Genomic DNA, 25,678 nt, shown 5'->3' on the forward strand with positions numbered 1-25,678 from the left:
GCTCAAATCGCAATCCACATTCCCGTGGACGAGCCCCCATTTGTAGGATAAAGGGGGTGAAGCGAGGGTTTCTCAAAAATAAAGAAGCTGTGCTAAACTTAATAAAAATATATTATAACAAAATAAGCTACAATTTTCACTGGCATCCTCCTAGAGCCAGTCATTTCAACTACATGGTGTAAAAGTAAAAGAAGAGTAAATGTAGAGGTAAGTGTCCTTGATATCATCACGTGATAGGATGAATGCTTCGTAGATCGGATCTGTATTCCACACACACATATATATATGTATATATAACCTCCAAAATCAGTTTTTTTTATATACGTATATAACCTCCAGACCCCCAAAAATGTTCAGAGAGAACACTGATGTATTTGATTATTTTTAAATTTATTTTCCATCATTCTCTACAGTAGAATTGCTTTTCAAAAAGTTAAATTGCCTCCTTTGATTACGATTTGCAATTGAAAAAGATTTCTCCTTTGCTTGTGTACTGCGATTTAAGTATAAGCTAATTGTGTGAAAGAAAAAAGAAACTTTTACGAGAAATATTTCTTAAATTTTGTTTATATCACTGTGATTATTTGGGTAAAAGAAATGACAGAGATTTATTTGTATTCAAAACTTAATTACAGTCAGTATTTTTGTCTGATCAGTTATCGATTATGAATATCAAATAGTCTAAAAGATACGAGTTACTATATATATATAATCAGACGTAGCCGAGAGATGGAAATAAGCAGGTTTCAGGCACCAGGCTATACCTGAATATCATTTATTGAGACACATTCCTAAAGAGCTAGCATTCAAGTCACAAAATCGTTGTGCTCCTCAATAAAAATTAGGGAAAATCTTCCGAAGTAAATTAGTTGAATGTTTCATTTTAGGGAATAAAGGAAATCATTGTAATTGGTCTATGGGAATATAGTTTTCTCACGAGTTAGCAAAGGGAAAAATGTCAAGGTCAATTAATGCATACTTGAACTAAAAATAGTTTAAAAGACAGCATGTGAATTTTAAAGTGTGAGAAAGAGAGTTTTGTTTTCAATAGAAAATTAAGAGAGATTTACAGAAAAGGAAAAACAGAAAAAGATTGGTTGAAGCTTTTTATGTTAAATATATACAGTAAATATTGTTTTTCTCTGAATTTAATAACTATTTTATTTAACTTGTTTTTGCAACTTTATTTTTCTTATAGAGCATTTTTTTTTCGATTTTAGATATGACAGCCTAAATGACAGACTTGAGCCAGCTTTTAGATTATTCTAGACTTTCTTCTAAGCTTGTTCTAACGCCATAGGAAGCTGGCAGCTCACCACTATCTCGATCAACAGCTCCAGAAAGGTCTACAGGCACAAAAAAGCGAGCGTTTAGGAGTTTCGATACACCTTCTCCAACTGACACCAACAAAAACGATGTTAAAGTTGACGCAAATCTTACCGAATGATGATTATGATGAAATTTGTTTGTCGTCGGCTGAAATATCCATTATGAGAAAGATTCTAACGACTCATCTGTTAGTTTCATCCCATGAAGTTGAAATTTTGCAAAAGAACGGTGACTCTGCTGTGTACTCGGTGAAATTTTACGCTCCATCTGCCACAAAATCTGTTAAAAATAGCCATTAATGCTCCTTCCAAGAGTCAAGAAAAAACTCTTGCATCTTTGCTAGCTGATCCCCCAGTCAACATAATCGCACAGGTTAAACTACAGTTTTCGTTTTGTCTATCTCTATTTTATATTTTATAACCGTAATTGAACAGGCGACCCAATTTTCGGTTTTACAACTAATGTTCAACTACATAACCTTGTAATTTTGAAACAAATCCAGAAGACAAGGGAACTAACTCCTGGATCAAGAAATTGCCTTCGTGGAGGACTTTTTGGAGGAAGTAGACCGCATTTGCCTGACGTGGAGGGGAAGACCACGCCATGGTTAGCTTGACGGCAAGGGGACTCTAACCTATGATCCATCTACCACTGAGTATATTTCACGTCAGCACTGTGGTCGGTGCAAGCCAGATGCGGAATTCGTATCAACAAGCAATCGCCGGAATTCGAGCCCAGTTAACCTCAGTGGAAGGCGAACGCTTTATCCCCTGCACCATCGCGGCTCTTTTGTCTAGTTAAGTAAGAATAGATCAGGGCTTGCATCACCTACATATGAGTTTGCCCTGCAGATTGGCAAGGTGGCAAAAAATGGCGCAATTTATCGAAGGGATTGAATTCCAAAGAGCTATTAGAGGCGAGAGCTTGACAAGAGGTTCTACAATAAAAGAGAATTTTGTGATCGGAACGCCTGGAAAAGTGTTTCATTGGCTAGATGAGAGCGATTCATGATTTCGACTTTGAGGCATCATGATCAATGTTTGCGTAATCACCGCAAGGTGTCTAATAGTTGTCAAATGATGCTGTTCTCCGCCACTTACTCGCCTGATTTGTTTTGCAGAAATGATTATAACTGAACACATAACGTTGCAGCTGAACAATGGAGGCCAAAAAATGTCAAGCAGTTCTATGTTATGTGTCACACCATCGAAAGCAGATATCCAGTATTGTCCAATATCTGTGGTTCCATATCAATCGGTCAGGCCATTATATTTTGCAGAACAAGAAGACCTGCAGCTTGGTTTGAAGCCCGACAGACTGCTGGTGGACGTTCTGTTGGTAATTTATCTGGAGAGATAGAGCTCAATCAATGACTGGATACCCTGACTCGCTTCAGAGAATGGAAGGTACGTGACCTTTCTTTTTATCATTATTACATTATATTTTTTTTCCTTATTTGCTGATAAGACAGTGCTTAAATAACTTTTATTTAAATCTAATAAAATACAATTGATAACCTTCTTAATAGTAAATAATGAATTCTAATTTTGAGTAATTATTTTTTTACATAATTGTGTAAAATAATTATTAAATTAAAAAATAGAATAATCCTCTCAATATTGAATATATTTAAAATTGCGCATAAGTTGTTTTTATGGTGGCCAATGTAATTAAGAAAAGAATTCCTTGTTAGAAACTAGTTATTTTATCATGATCATGTAACTTTCAAAATTATTTTGCATTTGTTAAAATAAATATAAAAAATTTTCAACAATATGAAGGAGAAAAATTATTTGAGCGCATATCCTAATGATGTCATTTTTTTAAAGTGTTAAAAAAATACTTTTTGAGTGCTTAAAAGTGCTTATTTTTTGTTGAAAAATTTGGCTGCTCATCCTGTATTAATGTAAATATTTATATTTGGCTCTGTAATCATGAAAGTTAAATTTACTACCACTTTTTTAAATTCGGTATTTTTCATACGTTGGTTACTTCTTGTGGGCAAACTTAAAATTTTTAGTTTTTTGGGAAACTTCTCACTGAGAATGAGGAACTCAGGATTTCGAAAGTTCTGCAAAAAAACGAGGATAGTAAACTGTTGATCAAAGTACGACTTAAGTTTTTCTAAGTTTGTAACCGCCTGAATTTACATAAATTTCTTGTCGTACTTATCAGATTTCTTTTTACATGAAGAGACTTCCTAGACTATTGTGGAGATCTGAAACATCTGATGATAAATTTTAAAAAGCAAGAAACATCGTTTATGATCTAGATTTTGCAACGACTTTAAACAATTTGGCTGGGGTTCGGAAGACCTCGAAACTTTCGTAACAGCCACTTTATGTCTCAAAAACAGATAAAATTAAAAGGAAAACATTCAGGCATGCTTGGATTTTATACAGCTTCCGAACTACATGAAATTAAAAAAAATGGTAATTGTAAATTTAGAAGTAAAAATATTAAATTTAGAAGCAGTGTCGACTTTATTTGTTAATGTCCAATATTGAGTCCTGTCCAATATTGAGCCTTAACATCTTTCGAGTTTGCGAAAGTTTTATTTTTTTAGTGTGTATATTCGTATGTCAGCTAAGCACTTTTAAGATTTTAGAAGTAAACTGAATGCTTTAAATGACCAACCTGTTTTTGAAATAATCCATTTAATATATTTTAAAAGCTTTAAAAACAGTTTGTGGACAGACGCTGAATTGATACCCGTTTAATTTTTTTTGCATTTTATAACTTCTTTATTCAGCTACAAATAGAAATTTTGAAAACTTTACTTCCGCGTTAGTGGAGCACCATAGTATGAAAAGAATTATGATTTCTAGCTCTTAATATGGAATTGATATTAACAATGTATTTCATGTTGCATTTCTAAAAGGCTAAGGGGATAAAAATAGGATTGACTTTTAAATACTATCTAGTATTTTTACGATTTCTTTAAATTGAATGAAGTGACCAATATTCTAAAAGTTATTTATGTTTTATGTATAAAAGTACAATTTTTTATTTATATCTATTAACGTATCTAACATAGCTAAATAGGCAAGTAAGATATCGTTACCTATGCATATCATTACGCTAAATCGAATGAGAATAGGACCAAGCTGTCTGATTTAATAGTTTAACAGTTTGAAAATTTATTAAGGTTTTATGTGCAGAAAGTACAATTTTTCGACTTAGACTAACAACACTTTATGCAACTGACATTGCTATCTAGACAAGTGAGGCATTACTTCAAATTTAATTTTTTACTCTTAAACCGGTAAAATAGTCCTTTGATATAATTTTTGAGAAGAAATGAAGGTTTAATGCGTGAAATGTAGAAACGAAAAATTTTAAATAAAAGAGGATTGGTTTTCCTGAATTCAATGTCATATTTACTTATTACTGTAAAATTTAAGAATTTAATTATTGGTATAAGATGATTTAATTAAAAATTACAGGATATAATTTAGGACAAATTTATTGTAACATATACCATATAAATTCAAATGTATTAATTACTAGAAAAAAATATGTTGTATTAGGAGAAATTGTTTTATGTGTCCTATTATTTTTCTTATAGGCTTTAAGCGTATTTTACATTTTAAATAACACAAGAATCAGCGTAAAAAGTAAAACATTTACTAACAAGTGTATTTTCAATTTTGAATTATTGTCTTTCAATTTCAACCTTAAAAACAATATTACATCTCTTTTTTTTACACCAGACAAACCTTACAGGGTTCCTCAAAATATCTGAAATAAAAGAAAGAAATTACTATCATGATAAAATTTTATCAACACATTATTAGACCAAAAGAGATTAAATACCTTTAATTTGAAATCATTTAAGCCTTCAGGTATCCCTCAGAAACTTATTTTAAGTTTGATAGATATTTTGATTATTGTTCTAAGATTATTCTACACAACTAATGAAAGATGAGAGGTATAATTGGTTTTATAGTTTTTATGATTAGACTGAAATTTCTTTTAAAAAATAAATGGTATTTATAAATGAAGACTATTGAAAATGAAACTATATTGAAAAATTAGTAATTTAAACTTACAGTGGTGGCCAAAAGTGTGGACACTTTTTGAAAGTTTCATGTTTTTCAACTTTGGATGCTTGCAGAATATATTAATTTTCATTTACATACAAACGTTTATATATCAAATTGAAGGTAATTTAATGTAAAATTTAATAATAAATACAGTATTACAATATCTGTATTACGAAAAAAGTTATACAATTAATAGTAAGATCTATCTTGGATTTGATTTTTTTTAAAGTGATACTTACACAATCAATACTTAGTAGGATAACCCTTAATTTTTAAGACAGCTTCACAGCGTCTTTTCATCGAGTGAACGAGTGTTTGGAGTTCATCTTTCGTAATCACATGGTGCCAAGAATCAATTATAGCTTCACTTGGTTGTCTTTTATTGGATGGACGTTTTTTTCGTACAAGAATTTTCAAACGCCGCCACAAATTTTCAATTGGATTGAGATCAGGGCTGTTTCCTGGCCATGGTAATATATCTATGCCTTTATTTTGAAACCATGCTTTGCATACTTTTGCTGTGTGGCATGGAGCTGAATCCTGCTGAAAAATAAATGGTGCGTTGTTGGAGAAGAGATCCCTGATGGAAGGTATCAATTTTGGTTTCAGGGCAGTTTCGATGTATTTTTTGGCATTCAGGATGCCATGAATCACTTGAATTCGGCCCACATCATCTGCAGATATACATGCCCAAATCATGACATTTGTTGGATTTTTAGTAGTTGCTTCAATGCAATCAGGATGAAGCGCTTCACCTACTCTACGTCTCACGTATTTTCTACCATCACTTCCAAAGAGCGATATTTTACTCTCATCACTCCAGATTACTTGCTTCCACTGATTTTCTGACCATTTAATGTGTTCTTTTGCCGACTTAACTCGTTTTTCGCGTTGCTTTTGATTTAAATATGGTTTTTTCCTTAGAATTCTAGCTTGTAGTCCAAATCCTGATAAGCTTTTTCTTATTGTTCTTGAACTTACTGCATTCATTTCACATCTAATGGCATCTGATGACATTTTTCTATCTTCAAGGTATAGCCATTTAATTTTTCTATCGGTAGTAGAACTTGTGCATTTTTTTCGGCCTGATTTGGCATCCTGAATGCCAAAAAATACATCGAAACTGTCCTGAAACCAAAATTGATACTTTCCATCAGGGAATTCTTCCCCAACAACGAACCATTTATTTTTCAGCAGGATTCAGCTCCATGCCACACAGCAAAAGTATGCAATGCATGGTTTCAAAATAAAGGCATAGATATATTACCATGGCCAGGAAACAGCCCTGATCTCAATCCAATTGAAAATTTGAGGCGACGTTTGAAAATTCTTGTACGAATAAAACGTCCATCCAATAAAAGACAACTAAGTGAAGCTATAATTGATTCTTGGCACCATGTGATTATGAAAGATGAACTCCAAACACTCGTTCACTCGATGAAAAGACGCTGTGAAGCTGTCTTAAAAATTAAGGGTTATCCTACTAAGTATTGATTGTGAAAGTATCACTTTAAAAAATTGCAAATCTAAGATAGATCTTACTATTAATTGTATAACTTTTTTCGTAATACAGATATTGTAATACTGTATTTATTATTAAATTTTACATTAAAATAGCTTCAATTTGATATATAAACGTTTGTATTTAAGTGAAAATTAATATATTCTACAAGCACACAAAGCTGAAAAACATGAGACTTTCAAAAAGTGTCCACACTTTTGGCCACCACTGTACATACTTACATTGTAGAAAAGTAATGGATCAATAGATAAATGTAAAGTATAAATAAAAAAGTATCAATAGTTAATTTTAAATAATAATGAACTAAATATTATGCAAATCATCATAAACCAAACAAAAGAGGGGATGAATGTAGAAACAGATAGGGATATTGAGAATTTGTATTTTTAAAAATTGGGTAACTTTGTGAGAGATAAGGTAAATATTTGCCACAGATGTTTTCTTAGTTTTCTAACGTGTTTTAAAATAAGCTTTTCTAAAATTAAAGCAATTCGTATGAAAAAATAAAAGAACTATTTCACAAATAAAAAAAATTACACTTTTTCAAAAATCAAACACATGCTTTTACTTTCAACAGGTATAAAAATTAAAAAGAATATTAAAATTTAAAAATAAAGCAATACAATCTTTATTATACTTTATAATTAGAGCCCGGATTTTGATGAGCTAAAAAATCTCAACTAATGCCCTTAAAATGTGCTCTAAAAATGCGAACATTGCGCTAAAAATTCCTTATGACATGACTTAAATAAAGTAAAAATATTGAACTAAAAGAATTTCTCACTCTTTAATATTATGAGTCATTTCAAAAAATATAAAGCAATGCACTACTTGTTCTACGTTCATTAAAGTTTGAAAAATATATTTTATATCCTAAAATAACAAAAAAAAGGAAAATGTATTGACTCCAAAACATTTTCATTTTGTATAGAAACTTTAATGAATATAACAATTTCCATCTAATAAATCTACTAAATATCAGAATTACATTGGATTATTAAATGATTTTTGATATTTTGAAATGTAAACGAGCGTCTCTTGTCTGAAAGTAAATTTTTATACCTGGAGAAGCTTCTTTCAACGTCTACTGATGTTATTGGTGCGTACTTGAAAAAGACGGTCTCACTTACTATCAATTCGTCTTCAATTTGAAAAGATGTTACTTCACCTGCTAATATCCTAGATATTTTCTTCATTGTTTGGAAGCCAGTGTTCTTCTCCAAAACTTTGTTCAATTTAGCTGCAACTATTTGTGCTATCTTTCCACTTGCTTTTTGCAACAATTAACTCACTACGTCAATAGAATTTATTGCATCGCAAAGTTCCAATTCTTGTTTCTCCAAGCTTGTAATTGTCGAGGACACAATAGCAAAGTTAGACTTGATAAATGATAAGTTTCCTTCGATTTTATCAGAGGCCTACACGTTTTGCGCTATCTTAATTGATGCAGCATCTTCTGAATCAAGACAAATTATAAGACAAATCTTGTTCTTCATGTAATAAAAATACCCCAAAAAATAATAAAAATTGGAAAAAATTAACAAAGAACTTAAAAAATACTTTAAAATGCAAAATACGCCCCAAAATTTAAAAAAATGCCATTTAAATCTAAAAAAATGCTCTAAAGGACAAAAAATGTCCAAAAATACAAAAAATGAAAAAAAATGCAAATGTCATCAAAATCCGGGCCTTATTTATAATAATGCAACAAAATTTTGTATTTATAAAGCATTTTTCGTTATATTGAAAATAAAACTATATTGAAAAATTAGTAAGGTAAAATTGTATGCTTGCTACCATTACAGAAAACTAAAGTATCTATAGATAAATGTGTGTTAACTTTGAATAATAATAAACAAAATATTATGCTAATCAAAATACACCAAAACAGAGAGGGGACGAATGCAGAAGCAGATAAGAAAATAAAACGGAAAGGGATTGTAGAATATAGAGCAGTTTGAAGTGTGGAATTTTTAATTTTAAACATTATTTTTATATAATATATTCACTACTTTTTTTTTCAAAAAAGTTTTTAATAATTACCATAAAATGGAGTGACTTTGTGGGGGATAAGGTAAATATTTACCGAATATGTTTTCTGATTTTTCTAAATTGCATTAAGGAAGCAATTCAAAAATTAAAGAATTCTTAAGGAAAATTAATTTTTTTCTTCAAACAATAGAAAACATGTTTTTTTAATCAACAGAAATAAGGATTGAAATTTAAAATTAATAAATACAATCTCTTATGTTTTATATTTTAAAATAACAATGCAACGAAGTTTGGCTAGTTGCTTGGCTAATATTTTAATGTGAAATGCCAGAAAAATTATTCCTCTATATTAATTAAGAAATTATTTCTATGAAAAGTAATGAAAGTTTTGATTGGAAAAAATTATAATAAGTTTTAATGTTATTAGTTTAATGCGAATAAATAATTGTTACATCATACTTATAAAACAAATTTGAAGACTGTTTTTTTTATCAAAGTTATTTATTGATATTTTACTTTTCTACAATGGCAGTTAGTATGTAAGTTTACCTTATTAATTATTCAATATACTTTCATTTTCAATAGTCTTCATTTATAAATACCATTTATTTTTTTAAAGCAAATTTCAGTCCCAACATAAAAACTACAAAACCAAATGTAATAATCTTTCATTCGTGTATAGAATAATCTTTGAACTATAATCAAAATATTATCAAACTTCAAATAAGTTTCCGAGGGATACCTGAAGGCTTAACTGATTTCTAATAATGTGTGGATAAAATTTTATCCTGATAGTAATTTCTGTCTTCTATTTCTGATATTTTGTGGAAACATGTAAGATTTGTCTGGTGTAGAAGGAAAAAGATGTTATATTGTTTTTATGATTGAAATTGAAAAAAAAAATTATGTAAATGAATAAAGTTCTAAGTATTGACATTTTTTAAATTGATTCTTGCATTATTTAAAATACAAAATACGTTTAAAGAGCCTATAACAAAAATAACAGGGTGCATGAAAAGTATGCTATTAATAAAATATTGTTTATTTTTCTATGTTCTATGTTATTAATAAATTTGAATTTATTTTGTGTGTAAATTAACATACAGCAAATTTGTCCTAAAATAAATCCTGCAAATTTTAATTAAATTATCTTATATAAATAATGAATATTTAAAATTTTACAATAATAAATTGTAAGCATGAGATTGAAAATTCTGCTATATTTTTAAAAACAATTTGGTATTAAAAAAAGTTGGTATTTCATGAAAGTGATATTCTTGATAATATTTGCAGTTAAAATGCAATGTAAAAACATTTTATGACAATAAAATTCTGAGTCAAATCAGACATTATTTATGTTATATATTTATTACTTACTTACTTATCCTCTACGTGCCTTTGGGCACTTAAAGCCTCTAGCATATCCCTCCAACGCCTCCTGTCTCTAGCAATAGATCTTGCTTCCTCCCAGACAGATATTCTACATTCTTTTAACTCGCTCAAAAACATGAGCTGGATGGTAAGTCTGGGTTTTCCTCTTATTCTTTTACCATCAGGGGCCCATGTAAGCGCAACAGATGTAATTTTTTCTTTGGACATTCTAAGGATATGTCCGAGCCAGCTCCATCTTCGTTTTTTATTTTCATCTTCTGTTGTTTTTATTTTAGCTTTCTTTAATAGATTTTAATTTGATACTTTGTAAGGCCAGAAAATTTTAAAAATAAATCTTAAACATTTGTTTTGAAAGGTTTCTAATTTTTGTATTTCGATCTCAGTCTGTTTCCAGGTTTCTGCGCCATATAATAGTACTGCTCTAACAATAGCTTTGTAAACAACTATTTTTGTCTTTATTTCAATATTTGACTCTCTCCAAAATTTATGTAATCCCTTAAAACATGTTCTTGCTTTGATTATTCTCTGTCTAGTATCTTCACTACTTCCACCTTTTTTTATCTACAATAGAACCTAAATAGCTAAATGACTCTATGTCATCTATTTCGTGATTTGTGATTTTAATTTTGTCATTTTTCTTTTGATTTATTCTCATTACTTTAGTTTTCTTCTTGTTTATGAATAAACCTACACTATTTGAATATTTGTTGAATTTGTCTGTTTTAAGCTGAAGTTCTGTACATTTGGATGAAATAAGTACGATGTCATCTGCAAAATCAAGGTCTTCTAAAGTAGTTGTGAAATTCCACCTTATTCCTCTTTTTTCATCTTTCAAGCTGTTTCGCATAATCCAGTCTATCACCAGTATAAATAAAAATCCTGATAAAACACATCCCTGTCTCACGCCAGGTTTTACCAAAAAGAATTCAGTTAATTCTCCATTTACTTCTATACATGTTTTGCTGTTATCATACATATCTTATTATGTTAATATATTTCTCTGGTATAGTATAAAGTGATAAAATTTCCCATAATTTCTCTCTCTTAACTGAATCAAAAGCTTTACTGAAATCAATCAAGTTTAAACATAAAGAGGTATTAAATTCCAAGCTTTGCTCAATGATATTTCTAAGTGTGAAGATTTGCTGCATTGTTCCATTTCCACTGTGGAAACCTGCTTGTTCTTCTCTTGAAATTTCATAAATTTCATGTTTTAGTCTATTCAAAATTATCCTTCCAAATATTTTTCCCGGTATGGAAAGTAGGTTAATGCACCTCCAATTTTCGCATTCTGTTAGATCGCCTTTCTTGGGAATTTTCACTATTACTGCTTCCTTCCATTGTTCTGGTATTCTTTCATTTCTCCAGATTTCATTGAAGAGCTTTTGCAACTGTCTTGTAGCGGTTTCAAAATCTGCCTTAAGCATCTCTGCCACGATTCCATCTCACCCTGCAGCCTTCTTTGGTTTTGTGGCCCTCAGGGCATTCTGTACCTCATCCAGCGAGATATCTTCCAAAGAAAAATCTACAGTAGATGCTACATTTAATGTAACATTTGGGAGTTGCTCAGAATTTTCAACATGGTGTTATGCGTATCTTCAAAATATTCTCTCCATCTTTCTTTGATCCTCTCATCCGTAGTAAGTAACGTATTGTTTTTGTCTCGTATTGCACATTGCGAATTTCGTTTATTTCCTTTTATTTGTTTCACTTTCTGATAGAAAGTACTTATTTGTCCTTTTTGCGCTGCATCTTGAGCTTCAGTGGCAAAGTCTGAAATATTTCCTTTTGTCTTTTCTAATTGACTTTATACTTCTCTATCAATTTGACTATACTGCTGTCTATACCGATTAAATAATCTTTCAGACTTTGTAGTTTCCATCTGTATTTTCTTTTTCCTTCTGTTTTCAATTAGAATTAATGTTTCTCCCGTTATCCATTCTTTGCTTTTCTTTCATTTCATTTTACCCAACACTTTTTCTGCTACATCGCAATAAATGTTTTTGATCTGTTCCCAAGTCTCTTCAACTTTTTCTTTTACCTCATTTTCTGATTGCTGAGTGTTGCTATGATTTTCTTCTTCCCTTAACAGCTCAAATCTGTTTTTCAACTCGATTGAAAATTCTTGTCTGCACTCTTTGGCTTTTAACTTAGCAATGTCATAGCTTATTGTTTTATGTCCCGTCTTCTTTGATGATTTTCTTAATTTTATTTTTAATATTGCTAGAATCAAGTAGTGATCTGATCCAACATCGGCACCTCTCATCGCTCTTACGTCTCTTAGTGAGCTCCTGAACTTGTTATTAATTGCAATATGATCTATTTGATTTTTTGTTCTTCCGTCTGGTGAGGTCCATGTTCATTTATGTATCTCTCTATGCTTGAATCTACTCCCATCTATGTTCAAACTATTTAGTTCGCACAGGGAAACAAACAGTTCTCCATTTTTGTTCCTGTCGCCCGGTGATTCGTTTCCCATGGAGGTTTCATCATCACTAATCCGTTTTCCAACCTTAGCATTAAGGTCTGCCATAAGAATTATCATGTCATGTGTTGGAGCTCGATTTAAAACACATTGTAGTTGATCATAAAATGTCTCCCTTTCCTCCTCATCGGCATCATTCGTTGGTGCATACACTTGAATAATTGATAGTTTAATGTATTTTGAATAAAATAAAATTCTATCATTGATTGGTTCCCATTCCAAAAGACTCTTCGCTGTTTCTTTATTAATGATTAGCGCCACGCCTCTTTCGTGCTTTTCTTCAGCTCCTGAGTACAAAATGATTTGTTCACTTCCAGTTTTAAGCTTGCTAAAACCTGTCCATCTTAGTTCTGATATTCCCAAGATATCCAATTGGTATCTATCCATTTCCATTGACACCTACCTGTCTGCTTTTTCCACATTGGTACATAGTTCTTACATTCTAAGCACCAATTCGTAACTTGTGTTTAGGTTTCATCAATGACTTCTTCTGCATCAAAAGCTCCAAATGGCTTTCCCTTCGACACTTCATGGGCCCGATTTCCTCATTCCAGATTAGATAACTGTCATTTGAAATTTCACAAGTCATTGCTTCCGCCAAGAGAATTTGGCCCGATATGCTTTTGGTTTCTGTAGTCAGGGATGTTTTACGGGGTAGGGGTAGAGGGACTAGCCCTACGCCCAACCCTCCTCCTTTATCCAGGCTTGGGACTGGGGCACGGAATAGCCGAAGCTATCCATGTGGCGGAGTTGATATATATTTTTAGGCTAAATTTAAAACAAAAATTAGAATTGATTTGATAGATCTAATGGTTCTCATGTTATAAATATTTTATTACTAAAGAGTAAGTCAAAATTTGCATATTTCATACATTAAATCCTCATTTCTTCTAAACAATTGCTTCAAAGGACTATTTTATGGGATTAAGCATAAAAAATTAAATTGGAAGAGAAGCCTTACTTGTCTAGATATCAATGTCAGTTGCATAAAGTGGTACAAGTCAAAGTAAAGAAAATGTTCTTTCTACACCGGAAACTTTTATAAATTTTTGAGTTGCTCAAGTATTAAATCAGACAACTTGGTTTTATTCGATTTCGCGTGACGATACCTCACTTGCCTAGCTAGCAATTCTAGATACGTAAATATGTATAAATAAACTTTACTTTTATACATAAAACATAAATAACTTTTATAATACTAGTCACTCGATTGAACGCAAAAAAATACTAAATAGTATTTAATTCTATTCCCCTTTTATTATCTCTTTAGAGATGCAACATGGAATTCATTTGCATCTTAATATCATATTCATAAAAATGAGCTAGAAATCATAATCCTTTTTATGCTATGCGAAATTGCTACTGCGAATTTACTAACTGCGAAATTGCCTTTAGAGTTGAGTTTCCGCAAATTAGGACTGGGCTATAAATCGATATATCGTGACACATCGATTTAACACCGATACAGCGACTTCAGTGGCGTAGCGAGCTTAACTCGCGCCCGGGGCACAATACCCTTTTAGCGCCCCCCCCCCATTCGAAAACTATATAATATTATATGTAAAATATACTAGCAAATCAATAAATAAATAAAGTCATAGACTCAAGCTAGGCTTTAAATTTGAGACAAAAAATGTAGTTGAGAGAACAAGACTAGATTTTGAAATGTATATGATCATCTAGAATTAGTTCAAAAGATACCTATTATTTATTTTACATATTTATAAAGAAATATTTTAAAAACACGCAGTTTTTAAACAATAAAAAAGTAAATATTTATTATCTCTAAGGAGATACATATATTTAATAATCATATGATTATAATACATTAATAAAACTATTACTATGTCTAAATTTTCCTTGCTTTTGATGAAGAGAATGTATCAATAATATCATCAAAATTGATCATTTAAAAATTTTCTCTTTCCACACTTAAAAATGCTAGGTCACTTAGGCGGTCTGTCAAAATTAATTTTAATTTGCAGAATGAACGTTCGCAGCTAGCAATTGATACTGAGATAGTCGGGAATATTTCAAATGCCGCTCTCAGATTTGGAAAAACATCTTCTCCATTCGAGATTGATTATAAAAGTAAGAAATTCTAATGGAGTTTTAGGTTTAATTTCTTTTCTACTGCAGAGTAACATTTTGCTGTCACATATTTTGATAAAAAGTTCTATTACATTGAAATCTGTATTATAAAATTCACCCAGATTTTTAAAATTTTTTTTCAATGTCGTTATCAACATTATCCTAGTTTAATAAATTTTCAACGTCTAGTAGAAATCCAAATTTGAAATTAAGGTCAATTAATCGTTTACACATTTCTTGTTGGAGACGATCAAAAGTGCTTTTCATAACGCGAGAAATTTCAATTTCTGCGGAAAGACCACCATAGCCAATTCTCCAGGCGCGTATTGTTGTATCCATATACCATTTTTCACAAAGAGACTCTGCTTTTTCTATTGCCTCTTTACAGAGCTTGTCTCAAATTTCGGCTAGTTCAGTCGCTAATGATTCAAGATCATGGAACACTTCTCTAAAATTCATTCTAGGATCTTGTAATCTGAGCTGCACACGATCAATCGTTCTTAAGATTTCGTACCAGATATTAACTAAAGTTATAAAACTAAAGGTTAGTATATTTTGCAACAGAATTGTAGCTTCACTTCTGTTGTCACTTGTAGTGGTAGTGTGCTCTGCTAATTTTTCTATTAGTTCTTATATTCTATAGCCCATAGATGATAACGATAACCGCTTCTATTCTGGCGCTCCATCGCGTTTCAGATGTGTGACCTGCCATCACGGCAGCATTATCGCAACATTGTGATCTGCAGTTTGTTAATGAAATTTTATCGTAATTTAATTTCTCTAAAATTGTATTTTCGATCGAGGCTGCATGTTTAGCATGTATTTCAATAAAACTCAAAAAAGATTCTTTGATGGAAACTTTTTTATTGATAAAATCAGCATCTACATACCTAGCGACTTGGGACATTTGTTCTCGATGAGAGATATCAGGAATTGAATCAAACAAAAGTCCATAATACATATTTATTTCTTTTGATATCGTTTATTAGTTGATTTCGAACTGTAGATGCCAGAAGATGAATGAATTCATTTTGAATCTGTGGTGACAAATATGAGTACAACAAATTTTTTCATACTCTATTCACTTAATAATAGAATCGTCGAATAGATGTAGTAAGTAATCTTATTTGATTTATTACTTACCAAGAATGCCTTGAACTTGAAAGGTAATAACATAGTGAAATATACAATATAATTTATGCTGACATTAAACTTATATACAACATTTAATAACATTTCAGTTTTATTCTAAGCAGAGCGCGATGACAAGGACGTGAATTAAATATTGAAATATATTTAATATGAATATGAATTTAATATAATATTTATATGAATTAAATATTATGAATAATATTTATGAATTAACATTTATTATATTACACTGGCACAAATTTAAAATATATTTTCCAGAAATCAATTATAATAAAAAAAATTATCCAGCAATTTTTTGTTTTGCGGACCATTTGGCACCCCTTTGTGAGTAGCGCCCTGGGCATGATGCCCACCCCTCGCTACGCCACTGAGTGACTTTCGTTCCAGGCGATGCATCAGCTGTCGAGTAAAGAAGACTAACGATATAGCGATACAAGACACGCAAGGATCTTCTCTTACGTTCCGATGCCAACTCGCGCTGGGGAAGACGATGTACGTATCGTCTTGAAACGGCCTTGATTGATGAGCGGTAGAAACAGAATCAGTTTTGAGAACATATATCGTGATTTCGCATGCTCGTTTTCGCGCCTCATAGTTTTTTTCTTTTCCTTTGTCGCGACTTGATATCGTTTCTTGTAGATTATTTTCAGTGGGACTGACTTAGTGATCGCCGCCTTTACCTTGTTCTGAACGTAATCTATTATTGAAAAGAATATATAAAGAAGTGTTTCTTAATTAATTAGGTAAATTAATTATTTTAAAACAAAACTTTTTTATTTATTTTTAAATGTGAAAATTAATTTTGATATTATATGCTTAAGTAATTTTTTACATTATTGAATTTATTACAATCGGAAATCTAATTTAAGATGCCCATAAAGAATTAAATTACAAAGTAATTAAATTTGTTAGGCTATTTTTTACTTTATTTTAATTTATTAAAAACTTTTGGGATAAAATTTCTAATAATTTAATGGGTTTTTAAATTTAATTTAAAATTTTAAATTTATAAATCTTTAGTTGTTTTTGTTTTTATAAATAAAATTATAACAAAACTTGTTTTTTCTCTTTTGGATTTGGACATAAGTCAATCAACTTTGTTTATTCAAAAAAATTAGTAAGGTTTGCGACTTCTTTTTTTTTTTTTTTAAGCACTTCGTTTTATTAAAGAGTATAACCGTGTTTTTTAATTTTCTTTCAATATTGTCAGTTAAATATATTATTGAATATCATAATTCTTTTGTTTTTCTTTTCAAGAAATTAAACCTTACTTTGTTTTTTCGTTCAGAATTCGGTAATTATTCAATTTAACTTAATTATTTATGTGAAATAATATCTAATGATAAAAAATAGGGTTGTTTTAAAAGCGTTCTTTTTTTTTAGCACTTTGTTTTAAGCCTGCAAATAATTTTTAACGAACTTATTTTTTAAATTTTCTTTCTATATTGTTAGATAAATATTATATTGATAAATTTCAATTTTATTTATTTTTTTATTTATTTTTAAGCTAAGAAATCTTTCGTTATTTGCGCGATCATTTTTAGAAAATATAACATTAATATCTTTCTTTAGCAAAACATATGTATCTTCAAATTCATAAATTGATTTAAATCAATCTGAGTATGAAGTTTTGATAGAAATCCTACTTTCTGTGCCTTACAAGTAAATGAATTTCAAAAATACTATATCGCGATGCATCGCTATTAACGATGCATCACGATATAAAAAAATTTTTATATCGCCCGTCCTACCGTTTATAGTTGCTCTTATTTTTCTCTCGTGTGATATTCGCTTAAGACACATTTAATTTATAATTATTTTGAACCAATAAAATTATTGTAAATACTACTTCAAGATATTTGTTTTTTAAGGAGCTCAAAAGGATAAAAAAAATCACTCTTTTCCTATCAGAAAATTATTCCTGATATTTAAAGCCTTTAGTAAGAAACTTATATTCACTAGAAAAAAACATAGTTCTAATTCAATCAAAATAATTTCACTGCCTTTCTTTTTTTCTAAAGAAAAGAAAGAAAAAGCAAAACTTTGTGCTTACTCTAGAAAACATCCTCATTGTATAAACACAATATAAAAAGTATATAACCATATGTAAAGGTATATACCGTAGAATAAAGGTATATTACAGTATAATAAAGGTATATAATATAAGAAGGTATATAACAGTCTCCTCAGCGAGAAACAGGATACGTTTTGCTTTTATTTTGACAAAGCAAATGAGACTCATATTTATTTACAATTTATTTTTCTATCTTAGTTTTTAAATATGAAGGGGAAAATAAAAAATGAATTAAAATAATTATTTAATTATAAATGAAAACTTTGAAGCAAACTCTTTTTCAAGCTCTTAAAATAAATTAAATGGACTATTTCAGAAACAGATTGGTCTTTAAGAGAATTGGGTTTATTTCTTAAAGCTTTAAAGTGCTTATGTTACATACGAAAAGGCACATTAAAAAAATAAAGCTTTCGTAAACGCGAAATATGTAAAGGCTCAATGTTGGATACTCTCTCCAACGAAGAGATTCTTATAAATAAAATTCTCACTACTTCTAAATTTAATATTTTTATTTTCATTTTTATTTTCACAGTTACCATTTTTTTATTTCATGCAATTTAGAAGCTGTATAAAATCCCAGCAAGCCTGAATGTTTTCATTTTGATTTTATGTGTTTTTGGGCCATAAAGTGACTGTTACGAAAGTTTCCACGTCTTCCGAAAGCCAGCCAGATTGTTTCAAATCGTACCAAAATCTAGATCATGAACGATGTTTCTTGTTTTTTAAAATTTGTTATCGGATGTTCTAGATCACCACAATAGTTTAGGAAGTATTTACATATGAAAAGAAATCTGATAAGTAAGTCAAGAAATTTGTGTAAATTTAGATAGTTACAAACTTAGAAAAACTTCCACGTGCTTTGATTAATAGTTTACTACCCACATTTTGAGCCAACCTTTCGAAACTCCGAGTTCCTTATTCGCAGTGACAAGTGACTCAGAAAAATTTAATTTAGTAAAAAAAATTTAATTAATTTAATCAAGAACTAAAAATTTTCAGTTTACCCACAAAAATTAACCAACGTATGACAAATACCGAATTTAAAAAATGGTATTAAATTTATTTGTATCAAACACTTTAACGTTAAAACTAATGTTACAGTACCAATGATTACAGAACCAAATATAAATATTTATATTATTATTATATTTTTTTTATTTATTTTATAACCGTCGTTAAACAGCCGACCTAATTTTTTGGGTTTACGACTACTAATGCTCCTCTCCGTAGCCTTGTCATTTTGAACCCAATCGAGAAGACAAGGGAATTCCAGGATCAAGTACTTGGAGAAATTTTGCCTTCGTGGAGGACTTTTTGTTGATGGAATTAACCCGCATTTTGCGTTACATGGTGTGGAGGACCACGAGATCCTCCCACGGGTAGCCTGACGATAAAGGGACTCTAACCCATGACCCTTCTGCCACTGAGGATATTTCACGCCAGCACTGTGGTCGGTGCAAACCAGATGCGGAATTTGTTTCGACAAGCCATCGCTGGATTCGAAACCGGTTTACCTCATTCGAAGGAGAACGCTTTATCCCCTGAGCGAGTTCTGTTCACGTCCGAAAGTGTCCAATGCGAGAAGTATGTGAACGACAATGTAAATGATTATCTATCAAAACGAGATAAAGTTTACATGTTTTATATACTAATGAATGGGAATTGAATAATTGTAATGGTAGTTAAGCTACAAAGTTTTTCAACGTTAATATTTGTACACAAAAATTATTAGTACAATTTAAAAAAAAAAAAAAACGTGTTGGAAAAGTAAGTTTCTGTCAAACCCATTTTTTTCGCTAATTTTTAAATTATTTCGATACTTTATTATATTTTAATTATTAGAGTTCAACTAAGAGCTCAGTAATAAGATAAAAGTTTGTCCTCATCAATTTTTATTTTCATTTAAGTGCCTCATTTCTAAACGCTAAACGGTTTAAAGGCAAAAGCAAGTACAGCTTATTTCTGACCTTGAATCCAAGAAATTAAGTTTGCTCTTCAAAAATTAGTTCATTGCAGGAGATAATAGGCCTACATTTTCCCACCAAATTATTTTGCTTCCTATCCCACGTATAAAAAAGTATATTGGAAAAAACAATCTTATGCTAATTTTTGAACTTGAAGACAAAAAATTTTTATTTCGCATTCAAACATTCGCTTATAGTAGGAATCCGTGATGACAGAAAAAAATTTCGTTTGCTGAATCGCAAAAAAAAATTTCCTAGTTTTTGACAACAACAAAAAAAAATTTATTAATAAAAAATAAAGAGTTGAATTTCCCCCAAATTTAAGTTCAATTTTGGAAATTATTAATCAAAACTAATTTTTAACCAAACTTAGAATAACAAAGGAGAGAATTTTCTGTTTAATTATTAAAAATGGAAAATTTTTAAAGCAAAATATATATCAAATTTAACAATTCCGAGTTGGCGTTATATGAGGATATAGTAAGTCTATGCTTGCACAGCACAAGCTTTTCATTATAAAATATGCAACAAAAAAATTTTATTTTGAAATCCATGTGTTTTTTAGCCAAAACACTTCTTTGCTAGCCAAACTAACTTTTTTTTAAATTTTATTTTAAACAGTCTTTGAACAGCCGACCCAATTTTTTGGGCTACCCATTACAACTACCGATGTTCAACTCCTGTTATTTTAAACCCAATCCAGAAGACAAGGGAACTCATGGGTCAAGTATTGGGATAAATTTTGTCTTGGTGGAGGGCTTTTAAATAGACCTAACCCGCATTTGCTTTATACGGAGAGGAAAACCACCCATGGTTAGCCTGATGGTAAGGGAACTCTAACCCATGTCGCGTCTAACACTGAGGATATTTTACATCAGCACTGAGGTCGGTGCATGCGGGATGCGGAATTCGAACACGGTTCACCTCATTGGAAAGCGAACGCTCTATTCCCTCAGCGGCAAACTAATTTTTTAATAAAATTTACGAATTTTATTGAGGACTGTTTGCCCATTGCGGGAAATTGAGATCAAAGGCTATCACGCCAAAAAGTTTCGATAGACAACCCATCAAGAAGAGGCTACGGTCATGAGCTGTTTATTGTTCAAAACCCCACTAGGTTAAATTTTTCCTCCTAGTTTAGGCTCTTTATTGAAAATGGTAAATCATGCAAAAGTTTTCGTTAGTCCACGATCCGAAACAAGATTTGTCCTAAACAAATTAGGGCTTAATTGGGTATAATATAGCCTACGTCACAGGTTGTGTTGTTCCTACTAAATTTAACCCATGAACGGCATTTTCTGCGAGCCTAACTTCATGCCACAAATAAACAAACGAAGTGTTCGATCGTTTAAATAGCTGCTCGCCAGGTTTTATTGCATTATAAAGAAAAGTTATTGAAACTAAATACAACTAAATAAACAACAACAACTGAAACAAATAACAACAACTACTAATAACAATAACTAAATAAACAACAACTAAATTCCATTCGTTTAGCATTGCGTCATATGTTGTTCCTACTAAATCGAAGTAGTTGTGTTTTTTTCATATTATACCCAATTGTGAAATTGGCGGTGACTATGGTTACGAGGTTTAACTATTTCAAGTAGGGGTGTTGGGTCATTATTTAAGATACTAAATTTTACCTCCGAGTATTAGCTCATTACGAGAAAATAATACCCCAGTCTAACCAAACAAAACTTTATAGCCACAAAGATTACCATATTTGATGGCTTTCCATTGATGGACCAACATAATTTTGATGGTAACCATTAATAATTCTATCATGAACCACTATATTTTTTGATGGTTACCATCACAAGTTACCATCATCCCAATGTAGGAATTCGGACCGATGAATGATGGTTCACCGTAAGAACAGCAACTTGTTTTGAAGGTTTGCTCATCATAGTTCCTTGGAAATCAAATGTTGGAACAATTATGAGCAACCATCATCAGGAATAATTTGGACTGATGGACCAACAAGAACATTGTTTTGTTGTCCTGAAAACCAATAAGAATTCCCATTAAATCATCATTGGATTCATAAGAATTCTCTTGACCATCATGGTATTAAAGTAGCGTTTTCTATCATGGAATGGTTTGCAGACATACCATGAATGCATATTGGAAAATATTGGATGATGGTGACCATCAAATGTTGTTGAACCATCATCAATCTCTCTGAAACCAACATGAACAGTCAAAATGTTTTGATCAAGACTTTTTGACTTGGGTTGGCCAAAAAAACTTTTGGCTGAATTTTGACCAAAAGCAACAGTTTGAGTTTTGCATCAAATTTTAATCCCGTTGTTGGAAGAGGTTTCCTCGTCGTGTGGACGACTGAGGAAAGTTATATCTAAATAAGTTTTAGTTATCAAAAAACTAGAAAATTTAATTCTGCTTCAAATCTTTATATCAAATTAAAAAAAACAATGTTATTCCCTCCCAACAAAAACTTGTTACCCTATTCGGCAAAAAAAGTAGTGCCTAAAACAAGTTATATTAACTAAAATATCGCATTTCAAGAATTTAACTTAAAAATGTCAGTCCTACGAAAGTTTTCTTTAGCCTATTACCAAATTTATAGTCTTAAATCAAAATTTGGCAAATTTTTGTTTTAGGAACCACAGAACTTCACCTGCAAACTTTTTCCCAATGAAGGAAATTCTTAAAGTTTCCCTTATTCACCAAAATAAAATATGGAAAAAAGCAAACGTGGCAAATTTCTAACCAAAAAACTTTTAAGTTTAAATTTCGCTTTTAAATTAGAGCATATTATAGAAATAATTATCCTCCTAAAACCTGTGTCAAAAGCAAATTATGTTTAAAAGTTAGTAACCCGAAAAGTTAATTTTTCTTTCAAGCCTGAGCCTATTGTAAAAAACTGTTATCCAACCCACCAAAATCTATAATTGCTAAAACAAAGTTAACTAATTTTTGATCAAAAAATACAAGTTTCAATCTTGCTAACAAAGTTTAGAAAAACAAATAGCTAGATTAAATTCACGTAAAAAAGTTTTTGTTAACACAGTAGTTCTTAAATAGTTTAAGCTAAAAAATATTTAACTATAATAAAAATAAATCTTATTTTATAATTCTACTTTTATTTAATTACATTTGTATTATATGTCATCATTTTTACTCAAAATTCAATACTATTGTAGAAAATCGTTTCACCATCTAAAGTTTTTGTTAATCAGCCTTCGGTTACCTTAAGGCTGTGGTAATAAACCATTGATATCAAATCTCGATGATATTAAATGTTTCATTCATAGAATTAAGGTGAAGAGAATATAAAAGGTTAAATTCTCTTCAAACAACTTATTCAAAATATTAGTATTACTTTAACAAACGAATAAGCATTATTAACAAACTTAAACATTATGAGGTCGCTATGCGACCAAGCTAACTAGTAAAAAGTATTGTTTTTCTATGTAAGGACCTCCCCTAGCCATTCGTCTGAAGAGGTGGCGGTGACTATGGTTACGAGGTTTAACTATTTCAAGTAGGGGTGTTTGGTCATTATTTAAGATAGGTTTTGCCTCGGGTCGATGAGAGAAAGGGAACCAGGGAGGAAAGGAGGTGCACTGTTTCTTGTTTCCAAAGTAGCAGACGACTGTGGCGAGGGGAGTTCTTTCTATAGTCAAACTATAGGTGCTTGTTCTTCACCTGACGGAGAATGTTTATCATAGAGTTGCCTTTCCCTCAAAACCGATGACTCAGGGGATAGAGCGTTCGCCTTCCAATTCGGCGAACCGGGTTCGAATCCCAGTCGATACGAATTCCGCATCTGGCTTGTACCGACCACAGTGCTGACGTGAAATATCCTCAGTGGTAGACAGATAATGGGTTAGTCTCCTTACCGTCAGTCTAACCGTGGGAGGTTCTCGTAGTTTTCTTCTCCATGTAACGCAAATGCGGGTTAGTTCCAACAGAAAGTCCTCCCCGAAGGCAAATTTCTCCCAATACTCGATCCAGGAGTTTCCTTGACTTCGGGATTGGATTCAAAATAACATGGCTACGGAGTTAAACATTAGTTGTCCTTAAACCCATAAAATTGGGTGGGCTGTTCAAGGACAATTATAAAATAAAATTAATTTAAAAAAAAAACTTAACTCGCCAAGCTGGCGGAAGTAAAACTACTGATGAGAGAAACTGGTGACAGTTACAGATTAAAACTGATGAGAGTGGCGAGCACTGCAAAGGAATAAAATAATAAATTAAGAAACAAAATATTTTTTTGGTTAAGTTCTTAAAAGCAGATAAGAATGCGGTTTTTAAATTATAAATGGAATTGTGACATACCATGCATTTTTTAGTGTACGATTTAGACTGCTTTTTTTTGAAGTATGGTTCTACTATAGCACTTATTTTTGTTATAGGAAAGAGTTATGATGTCGATTGAGCAGTATAACGTAGTGGAACAAAATATAGGTAAGAATATAATTCTCATGTTTTATTTATTTTGATACCTTTACGTGTTTTGACCAAAAATTAAAATTTTTCAATATTTTTTTCTCCAAAACTACAGCACAAATGGATAACTACTGCAGCTATTAATTCTGATTTACAATGTACAAAAAAGTAATAAATGGACCACTCTGAATAATTTTTGATCTAATGATTGGATCTTCAAGCTCTTGGTCTTAATCTGAATGATTCGAGGGGGTCATTTCAAACATGCAATTTGTTCAAACATTAATTCATTCATTTTAAATTACGAGATCAGACACAAAAACGTACTTTCTTTGAACAAGCATATCGTCTGATTTGAAAAGGAGGTAGCCGCAATCTGAGAAATAAGGTCTCAGGGTTGAAGAGTGGTCCTGATTTTGTAACTTTCAATGTTAATTTTACTTTTTGCGTATTTATCATAACTTAAGAACGTTTTAAGCAAACACGATTATAACCTTCGTTTTTCCAGAAATAATATTTCAACCAAAGTAAATCCTTTAGTAAATATTTGTTATTTTATTTAGTAATAGTAAAAAAAGAATTGAATTCAAAGGTATACTATTTTTGCAGCATTTTAAAGAATAAAAATAACTGAGCGAAATTGACCGAATAGTTCCTGACAAATCAATTTTTAAATATAAGACTTTTTCAAACAATGCGACTGTTTCAAAATTCAATTTCTTAGGAATTATTTGACCGATTTTCTATTTCACCATTTAAAATTGCATTACTTAAAATGATACGAAAAATGTATATACATTACAGTTCTAAAAGTTTTCGTCATGTCTCTCAATCGTACCTATAATTTTCATATTTTAAAATACTCGTTGTAGTGTGAAAAATAATTTGTTAGTTAATAATTTATTATTATTTGATATTTAGCAATAAATATATTTCATTTGTGTCCATTTCCGGAGTAAAACTACTGGTCAGAATAGAGCACAGCAGTGTTTCACTGGCTATACCTTTTTTGGAAGAAGCACAGTTCTTCCAAATCTTTTTTTTTTTTTTGTCTTCCTAAATTGCAGGAGTAAACGGTATTTCACACTATACAGTCTTAGTTATCCCACAGAGTGGTAGCAATTTAGTTTCAAGGAAGGCAGGTTTCACGCGATCCACAGTTCGTCTACCAGGAGTTGGCACATGGATCCGCCTTCATCACGTGGTATCCGA

At 30.9% G+C, this 25,678-nt stretch overlaps 1 long non-coding RNA gene across 4 annotated transcripts in view; it reads left to right on the forward strand.

The window, feature by feature from the left end:
• The first annotated feature begins 1,193 nt into the window (after nt 1-1,193).
• Nucleotides 1,194-25,678, forward strand: part of LOC147800833 (uncharacterized) — a 125,838-nt gene continuing 101,353 nt past the window's right edge. Inside the window, exons 1-2 of one of the 4 annotated variants that reach the window (XR_015431083.1) lie at nt 1,194-2,735; nt 24,433-24,484. This is a non-coding gene — a long non-coding RNA (uncharacterized LOC147800833). The remainder of the gene's footprint in view (nt 2,736-24,432; nt 24,485-25,678) is intronic. The other 3 variants (XR_015431081.1, XR_015431082.1, XR_015431084.1) reach the window with 3 other exon arrangements.

Source organism: Parasteatoda tepidariorum, unplaced genomic scaffold (genome assembly GCF_982258835.1).
Source record: "Parasteatoda tepidariorum strain Cologne lab strain unplaced genomic scaffold, Ptep-v5.0 scaffold_16, whole genome shotgun sequence".
Taxonomy (NCBI): Eukaryota; Metazoa; Arthropoda; class Arachnida; order Araneae; family Theridiidae; genus Parasteatoda; species Parasteatoda tepidariorum.